Source organism: Takifugu flavidus, unplaced genomic scaffold (genome assembly GCF_003711565.1).
Source record: "Takifugu flavidus isolate HTHZ2018 unplaced genomic scaffold, ASM371156v2 ctg496, whole genome shotgun sequence".
NCBI classification, from domain to species: Eukaryota; Metazoa; Chordata; class Actinopteri; order Tetraodontiformes; family Tetraodontidae; genus Takifugu; species Takifugu flavidus.
In genome coordinates, this window is record NW_026622111.1 from 1 (window position 1) to 16,890 (window position 16,890).

Below are 16,890 nucleotides of genomic sequence, written 5' to 3' on the forward strand. Positions count from 1 at the left end.
GTCGTCAGACTTCATGCCCTGACAATTGACTTTGTTGTTGCTAGGGTTATGAACTGGCCCAGAGCTCTGTAATATTTGTATCTTGAATTGATTCTGTTTCTTAAATTGATTCTGTTGCTAAATACATCTGTTTGCTAAATACATTTTGAAATTGACATTTGTTTACTTGAAGTCTTCATTTAAAGAACACGCGGATTGGCAGTGACACACGAGAGGTACTGCGATCCAACAATTTGGTGACCCCGACGTGATGAAGACAGAGAAGTCATCTGAGGCAAAGAATTCAACAACGGTCACTTCGGAAGACAACTGACGACAAAGGGATCCCTAATAAAAGGTAAGCAGACACCTGTTTAATCAAAAGTTCTGCACATTGGCAATTTCCAAAAAATTTGTCGTCACTGTCAATTGAAGTGTCCTAGTTATAAATTCCAGATACAAATATAGAAAATATTGAAATGACTGCAGTAATAACGGTTCGAGTCCGTTAGCAATTACGGTTCGAGTCCGTAAATAGAAACGGTTCGAGTCCGTTCGCAATTACGGTTCGAGTCCGTAAATAGAAACGGTTCGAGTCCGTTAGCAATAACGGTTCGAGTCCGTTAGTAATTACGGTTCGAGTCCGTAAATAAGTACGGTTAGAGTAAACCGTAACTAGTACAGTGCTGTATTGCTGTATGCAGTGCACTGTATATGAAAAAGAATTGGGTTGGGGCTCGGAGCGCAGTTGACGGGACGGACACTCCCGACGCCCGAGATTTGTGTTTTTGTGTGGGTTGGAAAAGTGCCAGAGTGAACGTGAATTAAAAGGCTCTTTGTCCTTGGGAATTAACCCCCAGAGTGAAACCGGATCAAAGACGTTTGATCTAGAAGCTTGTTTCACTGAGGCATTGAGTTGACCGTTGGAGTCATTCACATTCAATCTCACTTGGGAGCATAGTTAAAGATGGAACTGGAATGTGGTAAAGCGTGTTGGGATCAGGGACAATGTTCTCCCTACCCTCGGTCTGTGGAAGAAGAACAGTGGAAGTGGACTCTTGATCAGGTGGTGAGTGGCATGAAAGAACAGGACAGGGAAGAGAATTGGATGCAATAAAAAAGTTGTGGAAGGAAGCTCAGAAGCAGAAGATACTTCCCCCTCCAGAGGTGAAGGTTAATTAGCTGAAGCACTGTGTAAGTGGGAGTCAGAAATTCACACTATATTACAGGATCATCTTGATAATCCAAAATTAGGTTTTATAGCAGGAAAATCGTGGCAAAAACAGGGTAAGGAGTTGGAAGATAAGCGCCGAAGGATACATGTTGTGGCTGTGACATGTGCAGCGGTGCACAATTGCAGAGCAAGGGGGGTTACACGAGTGCCCAATGAAGAGAAGCCTCCATTAGAAGATCCAAACCAGACACTGACACTTAACACCACTCTTTACCCATCATTACCTACTACCTCTTCCCCACCCCCATATCAATTGCCAGTCTTGACTATTAACAGTGGTCACTTAGACGTGGATAGAGATGAAGAAATAGAGGATTTATGTGAGACAGTGGGTGAACTTCGGAGACAGGTTAGAAGGATCAAACAGGGACAGGAAGAGGTTGAAGATAACTTAGGAAAAATTGAATTTAGAGAAGAAGCCCAGGTGGTTCGCCCTAAAATCTCCCAACAAACTATATTTAAAAAACAGGACAGTCAAAAATCTGCGTTAAACGTCTTTAAAACATTTAGCAATCAAACAAAACAAGTGAAAAGAGCTGATCCATCAGGAGGATTTGCCAGGGCTGAGCGCAGGGAGGAGAAGGCAAGATTGATTTATGGCAGTGATAAAGAGGAGAGCGAGAATAAGACAGATACCTACAAAATTCCGGCTACATTATTGGTGAATTGGAGGTTCAGGAGCCTGTTGAAGCTCAGACAGAACCATATGAATTAGAATCATGGGAAGAGAGTGAGTGTGACTATAGAGGTGAACCGTTGACAGGGGCCATAAATAATGAGGAGGCGGGTCAGATAGGAATACACACGCGGAGTAAGGGGCCTGTTTTAGGAAGGCCGCAGTTCCAGGCCCCTCTGATACAGAAAAGAGGAGGACAGCTACCAGTATATGTTCCATTTGCTATCACAGACATTAATTGTTTGGTGGATAAGATGCCCCACCCGCAGAGGGAGGCGGCAAGTGGATGTCTACCCTTTTCAGTTTAACACAGAGCATGCAGCTGGCGGTGGGAGACTTTAGAGGAATTTTAGGGAGACAAGTGTCTCTCTGGGATTTGGATAAAGTTGAAGTAGCAGCAGGCATTAAAGGCAGACCTAATGCTGCACGTTTTGGCCCTTGTGCAACCAGGGTTGGTGAAGCTATGAGACAGATATTTCCAGTATCTCCAGGAGCAATGCAGAATTTAAGATTTAAGTGGGAGGAAAGTGAGTCGGCACATGGGTTCCTTACGAGGTAAGAGGTGTAAAGAGGAATGGATGTGTGCCACAGGGTGCCATCCTGGCTCAGATAATCTACACACCACTTTGTTCCGTCAGGCAATAATTTTAGGACTTCCACAGTCAGTGAAAGAAGCCATGGAAGGAAATCATGACCTTCCAGGCAGCACAGCGGAAGTCTGGGAGAGACATCTCTCTCACCACATCAACACATTTAAAGTTAAAGAACAGGGAAAGAAAGAGGGGGTGATGACAGCCCAGGAACAGCTCCTAAAAATGCAGTTAGATGAGGCACGGAAAAACTTAATGATAAACGAAAGGAAGAGAAACAGATGGTTCAGCAGTTTCCTCGGCAGGTGCAGCCAGATCCGTTAGGTCCGCAGCAAGATTTTGTACCTATAAACCCACATTGGGTGAGTCCTAGGGGAGGCATGCGTGGGAGACGCGGTGGGCAGGGATACAGCTCGATGGGTGGATACTATGGCCGAGATCAGTGTCACGCCTGTAAAGGGTATGGTCATTGGCAAAGGAACTGTCCATATCGCAACTATCCGGATGTACCAGCGCGGTGTTCCAACATTCGGACCTGGCCCAAACCCTCCTTTCTTCCCCCAGTCTAACAGAGGAAACAGAGGAAGGGGAAGACCTCAATATCGTGCTCCAAATCCTGAGGTTGCTCCACAAGGCCAATTCCCAGCAGGAAACTGGCACTACGATGAGTGGCAGTGATGGGGCCCAGGGGCCCCCGCGGACGAGGCACTGGCAGACCCCCTCGTCCGCATGACGGTGCAGGGAAGAGGACATTCTTTCTTGGTTGACTCAGGAGCCCGCTATTCCACTATCTCATGGAATTTAACACCGGAGCTGATTTCATCTGACACCGTCGAGCTTGTGGGGTTCTCAGGGAGACCGGAGAGACTGCCATTTTCTGTGCCATTAGTGACTCGTTTTGCTGGACAGACTGTGTTGCACCCCTTTGTCATTTCACCACATTGCCCTATCAACCTGTTGGGACGAGATCTCCTGGTGAGGACAGGAGCAGCTATTCTGTGTGAGACAAAGGTCTGGTGGTGTGCAATTTCCTAATGGAATGAAATTGAATTGCTGTATTCCACACCAAGGTGTGAAGGGACAGATGCTGATGAGTGTGACACCCTTTCCAGAACAAGGGGTGTGGGCGGACATTTATTGGGGAGAACTTGAGCCTGAGACCTCACCTGGTGTCGGGGTTGTGGCATTGTTTCAGAGCTGGAGGCCCTGGCTGTCGATGCTGAGTCCCTTTGCCCCGCCAGTTGATCCCTATCATGTCACTCTATTTTATGACCGTGAGAATAATGAGGTCTATCAGGATGCGTTTAGAGAAAAGTTACAAGGAAATTCTGGATGATTACATCACCGTGTTTGTTGTGGGGCCTGAGGGTGTGGCTGCGCAGGTTGACCTTACTGCTGAACAAAATGAGTGGTATGAGATGGGTGAGGAAGCGTGTCCCCACGTTACCCTTGCCATCCATGCTGAACATCAGGCAAAGGACCTTGGTCCTATGATAAAAGGTTAATGAGTGTCACAGATTGGAGCTCAACTCAGATTCCTGGCCTGTTATATTCTCCTTCAGAAAAGAGTTACAAGATAATGCATACAACTACTAACTCAGTAATCTTACAACATCGACAGATTCAGAGGTTTCATGGGAGAGAAAAGACTGATCATCCGGACAGTGCACAAATTTTAAATGCACTTCCAGAAACTTTATGGTCCTCTGGCCCGACAGATGTGGGGTTGTGTTCTACTGTTGAGCCAGTGACATTCAGTGTCTCGGATTACAACCCTGTCTGGCAGAGTCAATATAAACACAGACCACCAGCTGAGGAAGGCATTCAGGAAACAATAGAAGGGCTGTTAATTTCTGGGGTTCTTGAGTATTCCACTTCAGCATGGAATACTCCGAATGTGTGGAAAGAAACGACAAGGAGAGCGACGGCACTAGGTTGAAATAGGTTGAAATGTCAATACTCCGATTTTGCCAGTTGAGAAGCAGGAAAAAGGGAAATATAGGATGGCTCATGATTTGAGACGTATTAATTCTATTGTGACAACACCCACAGTGCCAGTTCCCAACCCATATACTGCAATATCAGCTTTGTCTCCTTCCCATAAATGGTTCACATGTATTGATCTGGCTAATGCATTTTTTTGTCTCCCACTTCACTCCGCTATGCGTGACATCTTTTCTTTCACGTATAAAGGCAGACAATTACGATATACACGTTTACCACAGGGATTCATTTTATCCCCTGGTATTTTCAATCAGACATTACGGAAGTTGTTGAAGGACCTCACCCTACCAGAAGGGGTGGTCTTGATTCAATATGTTGATGACATTTTATTGGCGGCTACATCAGCTGAGTCTTGTTTGTGGGCAACAGAGGCACTCCTTATGCATTTGTGGGAAAAGGGATTTAAGGTCTCTAGAAAGAAGCTTCCCCACATGAAAAAACAGTTTGGAAGGAAAGGGGGGCTGTGAAAGTTGAAGGAATTTGGCGGGGCCCAGACGGCAGACCTGTTCTCCCGCCCGGTCTGGTAGATGCTGTTCTGGAAGAGGCCCACGGCCTGACACACTGCGGGAAACCACAAATGATGCGGTATCCAGGCGAAAACGGTATTGGTGGCATCCATTTTTGTCAGCCAGTGTAGAAAATTATATTAGAGAATGTTCAATATGCACACACTTTAATGTGAAATCAACAATTCGACCACACGAGGGCAAGTTTCCAGTGGCCCCCATGGCAGGGCAAGAAATAATTATAGATTTCACTGATATGATAGACAGGGTCAATGGGTTCCGATACCTCTTGGTGGCAGTGGATGCATACACTGGCTACCCAGAGGCGGTTCCCGTAAAAGCAGAAGATGCAAAAAGTGTTATTAAATTTTTGATTAATCAATATATTCCAACACATGGTTTCCCCAAACGAACTAGGTCTGATAATGGAACTCATTTTAAAAATAAAGATTTACAAGAAGTAGAAAAAGCATTGGGCCTTAAACATGCATTTGGCACTGTCTATCATCCACAATCACAAGGGAAGGTAGAAAGAATGAATCAAACACTGAAGAGCAAAATTGGCAAGATATGTGCTCACAGTGAAATGAAATGGACACAGGCGCTTCCAATTGCCTTGATGTCAGTAAGAAGCTCTGTTAGCTTCCGGACAGGATTCACCCCCTTTGAGCTCGAGCGGGGTGTTCCCTTTCCGGGACCAGGAGCAGAAAATCCGTTGGCTAGCCCAGCACCTTTTCTGAAATATAAACCTTATTTTGATCAACTAAAAGCGACTCTCTCAGTTTTCTCCCAACAGGCAACTTCAGCAACCACATCCAGTGAGGATCCAGGAATTCCACACACAGCCGAGTGGGTCCTCCTGAGAGTCATCAAGAGAAAGTGGTCGGAGCCTAGGTGGACTGGTCCCTTTGAGGTGGTAGAGCGGACCTCACATGCTGTCCGCCTGAAGGGCAAAGGTGACACCTGGTATCACTGGAATCAGTGTACCCCAGCAGATAATCCACAGAGAACGCTTGGACAGATTCGGAAACATCTAAAGGAGACGGCACAATGATTAAAGTTCTACTTTTGTGTGCGTTGTGGGGAGGATCTCAAGGCAATGTGGGAGACATCTGTCTGGGTTACACAGGGGTGATTCTTGATTACATCAAAGGGAGTGATACAACATTTCAGTTTGATTTATGTGAGGTTATAGGTGGCTGTAGAGACCCTGGAAATTGGAGGAACATGGATGTTTACTTATGTATGTACAGAAATGTCCATCAGATTTGCCAAAATGGTTATGGGCCACGTTTTGGGGCAATGTGTCCAGGGTGGGATTATGTTAACTGGTGGACAGGGCAGGCTTGGAGTGCCTCTCCTCCACATGGCTGGTCAAAAGAAAACTGGGAAAAAATTACATTCACTAGAGGACTTTTAGCAGGGCAGAATCATAAGGGGTTGAATCCTTTATTATTCTCTTTAAAAGTATGCATTATTTTCCGGAGATAATAAATAATAAAGGTGATGATAGGTTATTCATAGTGTTAGGTGTACATGTTGGAGGTCAAGATCCTAAAGGTATAATTCAAATTAATTTTAGGAATAATTCAATCCCTGTACCAACTTTGGCAACTCCAGTGGCCGATCCTAATGTAGTAGCAGTGGATTTCAGTAAATTTACTGCGGAAGATGTGGTGAAGATTGCTACAGGCTATGGGGATGTAAATATCTGGTTGGAATGGATCAATGCCAAAAAAGTAAGAACCAATTAACAGGCATGTTTTTCAATGCCAATCCTTTCCCAAGCCGAGGGCGTGGGCGAGGCCGAGGCGGAAGGGGAGGAGGAGGCAATTCCCGTGAAAATGATCGGTGTCATTATTGTAAAAATTATGGACACTGGGAACGTGATTGTAGAAAGAAACAACGTGACCAGAGATACAATAGAGGACAGCAGCAAGGTTCTAATCCACCCCAGCAATGACTAGAACCGGAAAAAGAAGTCACAACAATTAAAACAAATCAGGGCACAAAATTTGACCAATTTAAAAAAGATGACCTAGAAGATGTTTTAGACTTAGAAACCATCTTCCTGTTTGCTGAAGGCAACCCAGAAATACAACTGACCGTGTTAGGCAATTCTTTAACATTCTTAGTAGACACAGGTGCAGGTAAATCAGTAATTAGAGATCCAATAGCTCCTAAAGCCAACTTCTACACAGATTTTTGTGAGATCAGCAAATGGTCTCGTAACTAAAGAAAGAATGTCAGTTCCTGTAGATGTTTGTGACCCTGTAAGTGGAATCACACTTAAAGCCCCTTTCGTGATCTCCACATGTCCCGTAAATCTATTAGGAAGAGATCTTATCTCTCAGCTTCAGTTGATGATTTGTACCACACCCCAAGGGATGTGGTCTGTAGATAGAATGGTTAATCTGTGGGTAAGAGAAGGAGGGACGTGCAGTAAATATTGGTCACTCGACATTCCCGAAAAGCAGCCCCCTCCATTCTCTGAGCCAATCACTATGATATATGGTAAAGCTCTGTCATACTTACAGCCTGAAACCCAACTCCACAATCAAGCTGACTTGCATGTAACCATGCACGTGGAGCGCACTGGTGGATTCTGTAAATCAGACTCACACGGCACACCAAGCTATGCAGAGCAGTTTGCTAAACTTAAAGATCCACAAATGATTGTATTTATGCACCTATATGTGTGTGGTCAGACAGCTGTCTGCACGGCAGGAAGTTTTTCCGCCGAAGCAGCAGCGCTATTCAAAGTGTCAGGTTCTGTACCACATGTTTCTATTGCTAAACCGCTTAAGAAAAGATGGCAAGACTTGGGATGTGACGTAAAACACTGGAGCAGCCTGCCCAATAGGCCTAAGGGTGAGGTTGATTTTAATGATCAGTTCCAGGTGTGGCGTATTCCCCTTAAAACATGGTTGCTGACTCATCCAGCAACACACCTCACAGACCAGAGTTCATGAGAAGAAAACATCTTCCTCACGCAGGAGGAAGAGGAGAAGCTGAAAGAGCTTCCCCCTGAATTATGGTCGGAAGGACCTGCAGATGTAGGTCTTATAAAAGGAGCAGAACCTGTAAAAATAATCCCTAAATCAGATTATAGACCATTCCAGAGACAATATCCCCTTAAGACTGATGCACAGGAGGGTATTGTTCCGATATTTAACTCACTGCTTAAAGCAGGAGTTATCAGAGAGTGTCCTGGAAGTCACCACCATCTACCGGCTGGCGGATGGTGCAGGACCTGCAAGCTGTAAACGCTGCAGTGGTCCCTAGGTCTCCCTTAGTCGCAGATCCATACACCCTGCTGAATGACTTAAACCCTGAACATCAGTGGCACATGGTGATCGATGTATCCAATGCATTTTTCTCTGTACCAGTACATCCAGACAGCCAGTTTTGGTTTGCATTTACGTTTCAAGGACGGGGGTACACCTGGACAAGGTTACCTCAGGGCTACTGTGAGAGTCCCACAATCTTCTCTCAGGTAATGATGTCATCATTAGCTAAGTTTAAACCTCCGTGTGGAAGTCAAATCCTCGTCTACGTGGATGACATCCTCATGGCGTCAAAAACAGAGGCAGATGTTGTTCAGACACGCTAGCATTGCTACACTGGCTAGCCTCACAAGGCCATAATTAAGCAAAAGCAAACTGCAACTGGTGAAGCAGGAAGTGGTTTATCTGGGCCATGTTCTGACACACAATGGAAGAGCTATTCTTGAGTCGAGGAAAACAGCAGTACTTGATGCTCCGAAACCAAAAACAAAGAAGCAGATGATGTCATTCTTAGGACTAGTGAATTTTTGCAGATCATGGATCTTAGATTATGCGAAAATAACTGCCCCTTTACAAGCATTGATGTATGATAATCCCTTAGCAATGACTGATGTGTTAACATAGAACCCTGAAGCTGAAGAAGCATTTATGTACATAAAACAGGCTCTTGTAAGTGCTGGAGTGTTAAAGCTGCCAGACTATCAGAAGCCTTTTGAGCAGGTTGTTGACTGCAAGGGTGATTTTATGACTTCAGTTCTATTGCAGAAGCACGGAGATAAGAGGCAGCCAGTAGCCTACTACTCCCACAAGCTAGATCCCGTAGTTTGTGCACTCCCGCCATGCGTTAAAGCAGTGGTGGCAGCATCTGAAGCAGTATAAAAGCCTCCGCAGGAGTGGTGCTATATCATGAGCTAACTTTGCTAGTGCCACATGCAGTGTCAATACTGCTGCTACAAAGTAAGATAGCATTCCTGTCGCCCGCACGTTTCCTGCATAACAGTGTTGCTGTCTCAGCTGAATCTGACGATTCGTTGCTGCACGACCTTAAACCCAGCGACGCTGCTACCCACCGCAGAAGAGGGACACCAGCACAACTGCCTGGATGAGGTCTCCATTACGGTCCTGCCGCGACCAGATCTCAGTGATGTCACGTTGACTACAGGACAGACACTCTTTGTGGATGGATCATCAAGAAAGGATGACTGTGGACGCACTAGAACTGCCTATGCAGTAGTCACAGCAACTGAGGTGGTGGAGGCGAAATCACTTCCCTCCTCCTATTCTGCTCAAGCTGCAGAACTCGTCGCACTCACACGTGCCTGTGAACTAAGCAAAGGACAAGATGTTACCATCTACACAGATAGTCAATATGCATTTTCCACGCTGTTTGTGTTTGCTCAACAATGGAATTTGAGAGGGATGAAAACGTCGACCGGCAAACCGGTCATGCATGCAGAACTGTTAAAAAAGTTATTAGCTGCAATACAGCAGCCACGTAAAATAGCTGTATGTAAATGCACTGCACACACTAACAACAAAGACGCAGTCTCACAAGGCAATGCCTTTGCTGACAGAGCCGCAAAGGCTGCAGCAAATAAAAACACACTTCTTGATAATGATGAGGAAGAATCATTTAGCCTAGAACCTGCAGATAATGATATTCTGAAAGAAATGCGACAAAGTGCTCCAGAAAAGGAAAAGGCCATGTGGAAGAAGCGAGGAGCCAAACTGGATGACAAAGGACTGTTAACCATAGGCAATAAGCCAATCCTTCCCCGGAATATGCATAAATGGGCAGCATTAGTGAGCCATGGGCCATGCCATGTCTCAACAGGAGGGATGGTACAGATGGTTAATGAACATTATTACACTATAGGATTTCATACATACTCAAAAAAATTTGTTCACAATGTGCTATTTGTGTAAAACACAGCCCACAGGGAGCCCTTAAGGCCCCTGCAGGCACTACACCATTGCCAAATCATCCATTTCACACAGTCTTTCTAGATTTTATTCAGCTAACACCATGTGAAGGTAAACAATATTGTCTAGTAGTGCTAGATGGATTTACTAGGTGGGTAGAAATCTTCCCCACGGCAAAAGCAGATGCACTAACAGTGGCAAAAGTCCTATGTAGAGAAATCATTCCCAGGTTTGGCATCCCGAAGGTCATCTGGAGCGACAATGGAAGCCATTTTGTAAATGAGGTAGTGAAAACTGTAGGAGTAACTTTGGACATTGATTTGAAGAATCACTGCGCATACCACCCTCAGAGTGCAGGGTTGGTGAAAGAGTCAACGGTACTATCAAGAACAGACTGAAGAAGTGTATGGACGAGACAGGAAAGAACTGGATGTTTTGTCTCGACCTGGTGAAATTCAACCGATGTGTGAATGCTGTAAATGTTCTGCCTAGTCCTGTGTCTTCCACAGATTCCACCCCCCAGGAACCCATTCAACCGGGTGGGTGAAGAAGTTTGTGCGAAAGAGGTGGAACACGCCTAGATGGGAAGGTCCTTATCAAGTACAGCTGACCACAAAGACTGCAGTTCGAGTGGACGGGAAACTGTCGTGGATACACCTTTCCCATTGTAAGAAACAGAAAATTCTTCCAGGTGAAGGCGAGGGAGCAGTGGCGGTTAGTCTGTAAACGGCTGACGGCCTGTATAGGTCCAGCAACGGCTGAACCCCGTCGGAACCTGAGAAGGAGAGTTAAAAGGAAATGAAGTTGTTCTTCCTAATTGTGGTGAGTGCTGTGATGGCAGGACTTGTGAGTTTTGGCCTGTGGAACTTCCGACAGGAGGGAGGTAATCAGGGACAGAATGATGCTCTGAGACAGGATGAGAGTTACGTGCGCGCTAAACGCACCGTAGTTAGCCACTTAGGACATTCATGGTTAGAACAAGATCCAGAGTCCCCACACATTTATGGTTTGAATACATGGTGGCGCTATGCTAATTTCACAGCTCGGACACAGAATCATTCTCGTTGTTATGTTTGTTCTATGCTACCAGTTTCTGTGCATACACCGCGAGTAACTGCTGAACCGATGACAGGGAGTGAAGGACAGTGCTTTGTCCACATAGGGCTAAGCCGTGACACGAATTTCGCACTGAAGTTGTTGGATGGAACGTGATTCGCTCACAGCAACTGCACCCAAGAGCCACTACAGACAATGGCAGGAAAGCCAATAGATTCAGATTCCCTGTGCTAGGTGCGACAAACCACACATCTGTTATGCACGGAGTGGTGGTAGAGACTTGGGTCGTTACATAAGGATGTCTGTAAAGTTGTTTATACGGCATGCACACTTGGAATTAATGAAGATGTGGAATCAAACTCTACAACTAATCGGTATTATCGGAAAACGTGTTTACAGCAGCATAAAAGTTCCGAGCAATGCAAACAGGAGTGTACTGATGACCCCCGGCACCTCTGTGGTTTATTTACCTTCGATGAAACAACACAGAGGTGTCCAGAAGGTTATAACTGTACATGCAACTATCCCACTTTCACGCCAGAAGACAAAGGTACGCAATTAGTGGATAAGGGATGGTGGTTATGTGGACACAATGCGTATGCACACCTACCAGCAAACTGGTCAGGATTGTGTGCTCCTTTACATCTGTACATCTGAAGATCACAGAAGCGTTTTAAACAAGATTTGAATGAATACGAGTTCAAACCACACGACTCAGTGTGGGGCACAGATGTACCACAAGAGTTTAAACACTGGACAGATGGAGAAAAGGTCTCCATTAGCCTTTTTCCGTGGGTAGGAGTGGCAAAGAACATATTGAGATGGAAACGGTTGATTATAGGCTGAAAGTGTTTACTAATTTGACAAAAGTTGCTCTCACAGGAGTCAAGGAAGAAATGACAGCGCTAAGACTGATGACCATGCAGAATAGGATGGCCTTAGATCTGATAACGGCCCCCCAGGGAGGAGTTTGTGCAATGGTAGGAGATTACTGTTGTACGTTCATCCCAGAGAATGATGCGGATGGTCACCTGATAGATAGCGCATTGAGAAATTTAACTAAGCTACAGAAAGCTATGATTGACGATGGTAGTCCTCCACCAGATTGGCTACAAAAATGCTGTCGGGGTGGAGGGAACTACTGTTCAAGATAGGAATGATGATAGGGATAGTACTGCTAGTATTAGCCATACTAGCTTGTTGTGTAGTACCTCTTGTTCGGGGTTGCATTGGCCGGCTCGTGGGATCAGCTGTTACTAGTACTATGCTGCAGGTGGAAGAACGATCTCTACTGGACGACGAGGAAGAGGAATCAGAAGAAGAATGGATCAACGTAATACAATATGTAAAAGAACTGTTTAAGATGTCTTAAGCTGTACCCATGTTGAACTCTGAGTGTAAGAAATGTGTTTCTAGGAAAATGAAGTACGTAATGCATTTAAATTTCATGAAAATGTAAAGATGTAATACTGATGACGAAAATCTAGACGCATTTAACGATAAACAGGTGGGAAATGTGGGAAGAATTATTGTTATTGTTGTTATTAGTATTATCTTTAAATGCTATTGTATGTAGATTTTGAGTGTTGAGGAATGTTGACAGGAGAAGAAGAACATGAGAATGCAAAAGTACTGATGCTGCTTACAACCAAGCCCAGCATCCAGATGTATCCTGTTGGTCAAGATTAGAGAAGTTCGTTAAGATGGGTGGAGAGGTCAGAAGGCAATGAGATATGAGATCTTGTTTGGACACACATTCTGTTTGCACCAATAAGAGGTGAGCGAGCAGCAGACGAACGGAGTTGACAGAGGAAGCTTGAACTGCTGCTCGACTCTCCCTTGCAAGGAACTCCTGTTGTTTGCGTGGTTACTCTGAGTCTAGTGAACGAACAGCGCGGGTGACCAAAACTTCACCCTCACAGAACAAAGCCCCTTGGATTTCAACCAAGGTTGGTTGAAACAGTATTTAGTATATTGTGGTTTTACATGAACAAGTCCACACTTTGAGGTGAATTTAGAATTATTGTGGTGTATTGATTATCAACCCCATAGATTGGTTGACTGATCAGGTTGATCAGTTTGGTGGTAATGACTGTGGGGGTTTACAGGGCATTGTTGACTCCACCATACAGTCACCAGAGCCCCCAGAGTCTGAAACTGTGGCTCTGAGGCGCTGTTACATCCATTATATTAAAGTTATCTCTTATTTGCTTTTACTTGTTATATTCTTTATTCTCGTTATATTGTTTCTCATTACTTAATATTTCCTATTATTTGCTAATGCTTAATGTTCATGATGCTTGATATGTCAACTTGAACTTCTCTGGTCAAGGGCGACAGAAATGCAGTGGCTGTTGGAGAAGTGGCATTGACTGGAGACAGAGCTGCAGAGCCTGACACAGGAGCTGTTTTTTTAATCTGTCTGATATAGAAGAATGTGCTGTTTGTGAGCTAAGCTAATCAAATCAGTGAAGGCCTACGTATAATCTCACCATTATGATTTACAGTCTCTTGCTCTGTTTGAGACCTGCTATCTTGTGTTTTCCCCCTCCCTTAGACACATTTGACTTCTGTTGAGAATTGTCTTTATCTTGTTATGTGTTTCACCATATGTTTCTGTCTTCTCTTAGAAGTTAGGCAAGGTAGACTCATTGGTAAATGTAATAAAGAACAGAGACATTCCATTTGCAGGATTGTTGTTTGTTCTATTGTTATCTCAGGAGCCAGTCAGGCAGGGGGTGTCAAACACTCATTGTAAACGCGACATCAGGGGGGTTGATGATCACATTTGCATGAAGAATGGGATCTGGCCACCTGGGAAAACAATGGAAAAGAAGAACTCAACCAACACCAAATGGGACTGGAGGAAGAGGACGAGGCCATCCCAGCAGGGGATCTGGATTGGATTGCATGAACATTGTGAATTTGCATGTGTGTTACTATAAAAGACTGGGCCAAGGGATAGTTAGGTTGTCAGACTTCGTGCCCTGACAATTAACTCTGTTGTTGCTAGGGTTATGAACTGGCCCGGAGCTCTGTAATATTTGTATCTGGAATTGGTTCTATTGTTAAATACATTTTGAAATTGGTACTTTTCTTCTCGAAGTCTTCATTCAAAGAACACGCGGATCGGCAGCTACACTTGAAAGGTATCGCGATCCAACACTTCTGTAACTAGGGACCTCCTAATCTCAATAAAACAAGGATGGCGGGAGGTGTGCGTCAGGACGTGTTGGAGATCTGTAACTGAGCACATCTCCCCGTTCTCCTTGCAAGTAAAATTCAAACTGTTGTCTTTGCCTCATTTGTGTTTCTCGTGTTTCAGGTTGTTTGAACCTAACAGGCGCTCAACACGAGTGAGTAAACCACCCGAGAGATACAGGTCTTGAGTCTGTAAACCTACACTGTACACTGATGATGTTCATTGTTTTCCTAATACAGAACACTCATCCTCTATGATGTTAAAGGCATTAGGCCAAGATGTTATTTGAGTTTAATGGAAGCTAAATGTTGTATGGTGTCGTCTGACAGTTGTTCACTGACATAAAACAAAGGAAAAAGAAAATTTATGTCATGGTTATTTCTATGGTTACTCCCCAGTGATGAGTGAATTTATTATGTTGGACTTATTTTAGTTGATTGTATTCTCAGCTAAAAAGGGGGATTGTTACGTGTCTGGGGAGTTCTTGGTGTTCTTTGTTTCCTGTGACTTCCCAGAGTGGCGCCATCTAGAGGCTGAGAGAACTGGAGGAACACCGAAAGGCAGGCAGTGCTGGTGATGAGGAAGATTGACGCCACCTGTGGACTCCCGGGGTCTTTTAGGATTGGCTCCCCTGTGTCTATCTGACCAATCACCAGCGGTGACCAGCGGCTCTCCTCCCTTATTTCATGGGGGCTCTCTCTCGCTCACGGCTGGACAGGAAGCGTTTATGGAGGGCAGGTGGGACTAGGTAAGGACGGGGTACCCCATACATTGCCGCACGTAGACATTCTGTTTGTTATTTACACTAGGTTATGGGCTGTGACTAGTGATGTCCAAATGAGGCTTCATGAGGCTTTGAACCCTTTTGGACCATTGTGTTGAAAATTGGTTCATTATTCGAAGCTTCAATCATTTCGAACGCGGGGGTCATCTGCTGGCGGGTTGGTTGTACTGCAGCCATGCAAAGGGTTGATGACCCAGCAAGCGTGCACTTTTGATGTATTATTATGATTATTATTATTATATATTTTAGGAACAGGTGGGGGGTATGGGCCTAAGGTGCTTGGGTGAACTGGTGTGCTTATGCATTTTTATTTAAAATATAAAGTATAGGGCTTTGTTTGTCGTCCAGTACACCAGAGGGTCCTGTGATCGTTCAAGTGGAGGGGCTGACAGATAACGCTGCACCTCCACTATGGCATCAGCAATGGCATTCCTGTCCAACAGCTTCCACAGATCAATGACTTAAAATAAAACATTACATAAAGTTTAGTCCGTACATGAATCAATGCAAATAAATCTATTGATCCAAATTCTATAATTTTTGTACCTTGGGAAGAAGCAGCTGGTTCTGGCTGTGCTGTTGAAGTGGACGGCGGGTCCTCTTCAGTGGGTGCATTCCGCAACAATGCCGCACACACCGATTTTAACCGGTGCACAGCTGACTCGGCATTTGAAGGGCTTTGGAATCCGAGTGTTTTATATCTTGGGTCAAGTAATGATGATGATAAAGATAAGATACTTGTGGTTTCTACTCCACTGAGTTTATCGTTCATAATTCTATTGAGGTTTATGCCAAGGTCTTTTGCCATTTTGTTTGAGTTCTGTGCCATCAGCTCACTCAACGCATGCTTCAGCATTTTTACCAGGGGTATTATTTTTGATCCCGACACCCTCTTTTCATGTGAGACCTCTAAGGTGGCAGCGTGAAAAGGTGACAGTATCTTCCTACACTCAGATGCACACTCAAAGTCATTTGCAGTCAATAGGTCAAAATCTGTGGGCAGAGTGGTCAGAGCAGCTGCAGCTGCATCCCTCTGCTCATAAACACGCTGCAGCATCTCATAGGTGCTATTCCATCTTGTGTCTACTTCAATAATTAGTTTTGTGACAGGACGGCCCATTTGCACCTGGATCTGCTGCAGCTTCTCTTTAGCGGTGGTGCTTGATTTAAAATAGGTGATCAGCCGCCTCGTTTTTGATCTTATATTATCTAGCCCAGGAGTAGCATCCATGGCCTTTTTGACAATTAAGTTTAGTGCGTGAGCTAGGCAGACGGCACGCCGCACCCGCAGAATATTTGCCTCAGTCACCAAGCACTTCACCTTCTCTTCAAGAGCCCATTCCCTTAAAAGCTCTCGAGCAGTTCCAGCGATGTTCTCTGCTGTGTGACTGATAGGAAAAGGCCAAACTCCCAACAGGGTGGTGGAGAGTTCACCTGCATGAATAGCATGACAGGTGACAGCGCGATACGCATCCATGTTGATGGAAGTCCACATGTCTGCAGTCAAGCTGACACTGTCAACATTATGCAGGGCTGCCTTGGCCTTCTCCTTTCTTCCACATACCTCCTCTCCACCATGGCTTTAACTGTCTGCCTTGATGGAAGGGTGCATGTGGGATCCAGTTTAGCCACCAGAGCACGGAAGCCAG

At 44.9% G+C, this 16,890-nt stretch overlaps 1 long non-coding RNA gene across 3 annotated transcripts; it reads left to right on the top strand.

The window, feature by feature from the left end:
* Window positions 1–59: 59 nt before the first annotated feature.
* LOC130520729 (uncharacterized) lies at window positions 60–15,729 on the top strand. Of its 3 annotated transcripts, none has more exons than XR_008949018.1 (4): window positions 60–337; window positions 13,588–14,404; window positions 14,581–15,205; window positions 15,590–15,729. It is a non-coding gene; the product is annotated as an uncharacterized LOC130520729 (long non-coding RNA). The 3 variants fall into 3 exon arrangements; XR_008949017.1 differs by having other exon boundaries at window positions 14,581–14,611; window positions 14,973–15,729; XR_008949016.1 differs by having other exon boundaries at window positions 14,581–15,729.
* Window positions 15,730–16,890: the final 1,161 nt, after the last annotated feature.